The 3,103-nt window shown below is 34.1% G+C and overlaps 1 long non-coding RNA gene across 1 annotated transcript in view; it reads left to right on the top strand.

The window, feature by feature from the left end:
- The first annotated feature begins 769 nt into the window (after window positions 1-769).
- Window positions 770-3,103, top strand: part of LOC111089138 — a 3,825-nt gene continuing 1,491 nt past the window's right edge. The window contains exon 1 of the long non-coding RNA XR_002613471.1: window positions 770-916. This is a non-coding gene — a long non-coding RNA (uncharacterized LOC111089138). The remainder of the gene's footprint in view (window positions 917-3,103) is intronic.

Raw genomic sequence — 3,103 nt, 5'->3', positions numbered from 1 at the left:
AAGGTTTTGTCATCATCAGGTCCTTTTCGAAACGTTGTTCATTTGCTGTTATGTTAAACTTATATTAATTTTTTTCTTCATTACCCATTCAAGCCGTCTCCAATTATTATTATTTTCACAGTCTGTCATATAATGGTTAATATAAAAATTAAAATCTTTATAAATTACTTATGACTTTAAATACATAAGGCACAAAACAACGAAAAAATCATATATAATATAATATTTAAAATACGTATTTAACAATTCTATTATATCTCATTGTTAGCTGATTTTTTTACCTTTTTTGAAACCAGAATTACGGGATATCACCAAAACTTCAAACATTTATTAATTTAAAGCTTGTTTGTTTGTATTTCTTCATATATATATTTTTTTTTGTGTTCCTCCTCTTGTTGTTTTCGTAGTGCAAGTTACACAATGAACTATCTGCACTCTGTCCCCCCCCGGGGAATCGAACGCTGGCTTTTTTGCATTGTAAGTTTGTATATTTACCTCTGACCCACCGCAGGTCTACCGTTTTTAAAAGAGCACGAGAAAACATAAATATATTATTTTTAATCATTAACTTCTTTCCCCTCCATAAACAACACTGTTTGGAAAAATGTAGTTTTTTTTTTTTTTTGCTTCCATTGTGGTTGGTCAAAAACTGAAACTTTGTTATACAAAACAAACCTGAAGGAACTAAAGTAAATTATGATGTAACAGTTGTTCGTAAAAAGTTTTAAATTCCTGATTTCTTGGCGGCGCTTCTGTCGTTCGATTTGGATTAGCCTGGTTCCGGCCTCCGCATCATGGGATGGTAGGAACCAGGCTAAAGGTTTGGGGATGATGTCTTCAAATACAACGTGAGGCTGTGTGGAGATAGGTCTGTGTCGGGGAATTGGAAACTCACCAGGAACAGCTTTATTAAAAGGTTAGTACGTAAATGTGATCCACTGGAGAAAAAAAGACAAGCAAAAAACTGCTTATAGTTGTTGATTGACAGTTTTTCGGTTATATCATAATTTCAAATAGTTCAGTACTAACTAGAATTTAATTTAGTCTTACGGATGTGGAAAGTATTACGTTTGGTACTTAGTAGTATTATATGTACGATATTAAATCGCAATAAGGCTTAGAACAACACTTACTTCGTAGTGCGATAAGCATATGTAATAGTGGAATTGTAATCCTTCGGTTTAGTAAAAGTTTCTTAAAACAAATGGGCGTCCGAATACTTAAGGAGTGTATTTATATAATAATTCAGATTTATTGGTGTTTTTAAAAACCTTATTTATCGTTTTGGCCTACTACTTCTCTTTGTAGACCCTGGGGAATAAAATTTTAATTTACCTTCACCAATTTTGTTTAAACTCGTATAGAATGGGTCAGAAATTCGGGTGGTCATTAGTGGTAATGTGGCTAACTGATGATGTACATGCATGTATTTCTGTGGTCATTAATACTTACGTAGAGAAAACACGTCTCGTTTAAAGTGGTCAATATACCTTACTTGGTTGAGTGTTTATTTCCAAGTGATGGAAAAAATTCTCAGCAAAACAAGTTTAACAGTTTGAACCATTTATGTTATAGTAACCGCTAATATATTCACACACATCAAGTACACCGATTATGTATTCATACACATCAAGTTCACCACTAATATATTCACACACATCAAGTTCACCGCTAATATATTCACACACATCAAGTTCACCGCTAATATATTCACACACACACACATCAAGTTCGCTGCTAATATATTCACACACATCAAGTTCACTGCTAATATATTCACACACATCAAATTCACCACTAATATATTCACACACATCAAGTTCACCGCTAATATATTCACACACATCAAGTTCACCGCTAATATATTCACACACATCAAGTTCACCGCTAATATATTCACACACATCAAGTTCACCGCTATGTACTCCTCTTGATAGATCCAAACACACTATTTTTAGCTACTGTTATTGTATATCCGTCTTTAAAGTCGTAAGTGTTTCGTTTTTAAGTGAATTGTGTGACTGAGTGAAATGTTTTACACAATAACACATTCATATGAAGTAAGTAGTCTACGTCTAGTGATCATTTCCCTTCATTCTTGTCGTTAACATCATTTTCCGGTCTCGCATCATATAAGGCCTTGTAATCTCATTAGGAAGAATAAAGACGAGCACAAAATCTTGATAAATTCAGGTCACCAATCAAAAACCGTTAAATTATGCTTTGCGTTTAATTCTCTCTCACGTGACTTTCACTATATCAACCCTGTGTCGTTAAGGGTGATTAGGGTTATCGACAAACAACAGTTACTGTTCCATGTTTTTATTCTGTTATCATTTTTAACCCTTCTTCAAATATTTTTAAACTACTTATCTTCCTTTTTTTTTTTTCATTGCCCTACTTTTCTTGTGTTTCGTACGTTTGAACTTCTTGAGGATTTAAAAAGTTTAAAAGAGAAAAGACGTAATCTTATTCGCGTTTTGTATAAGAAAAAATTCCAAGGAGGCAGTCACGAATATAATTTTTCAATTTACACTGACTTTCGGGAAGACCCTAATCTTATTGTCGCATGACCCTATGACACTGGTAGGCCTAACTTTATTCGTTATTCTTTACGAATGTACACATTTATTTCTGCACAAGTTTTAAATTAACAGTCTTAATAATCTTGGTTATTTAATAGTTTTAGTTTAGTTTAGAGAATGGGACAGCCTTGTGGTCCCTAAACCACTCTCTTACAAAACTCTGTTCTTCATTGGGACAGCCTTGTGGTCCCTAAACCACTCTCTTACAAAACTCTGTTCTTCAGACACAGGTTCACCACTTTCTTACAAAACTCTGTTCTTCAGACACAGGTTCACCACTTTCTTACAAAACTCTGTTCTTCAGACACAGGTTCACCACTTTCTTACAGAACTCTGTTCTTCAGACACAGGTTCACCACTTTCTTAACAAACTCTGTTCTTCAGACACAGCTTCATCACTTTCTTACAAACTATGTTCTTCAGACACAGGTTCACCACTCTCTTACAAAACTCTGTTCTTCAGACACAGGGTCACCATTTTCATACAAAACTCTGTTCTTCAGACACAGGTTCACCAC

Source organism: Limulus polyphemus, unplaced genomic scaffold, assembly GCF_000517525.1.
Source record: "Limulus polyphemus unplaced genomic scaffold, Limulus_polyphemus-2.1.2 Scaffold5359, whole genome shotgun sequence".
Classification (NCBI taxonomy): domain Eukaryota; kingdom Metazoa; phylum Arthropoda; class Merostomata; order Xiphosura; family Limulidae; genus Limulus; species Limulus polyphemus.
The sequence above is the reverse complement of the archived record's forward strand: the minus strand, read 5'-3'. Positions and strand labels throughout refer to the sequence as shown.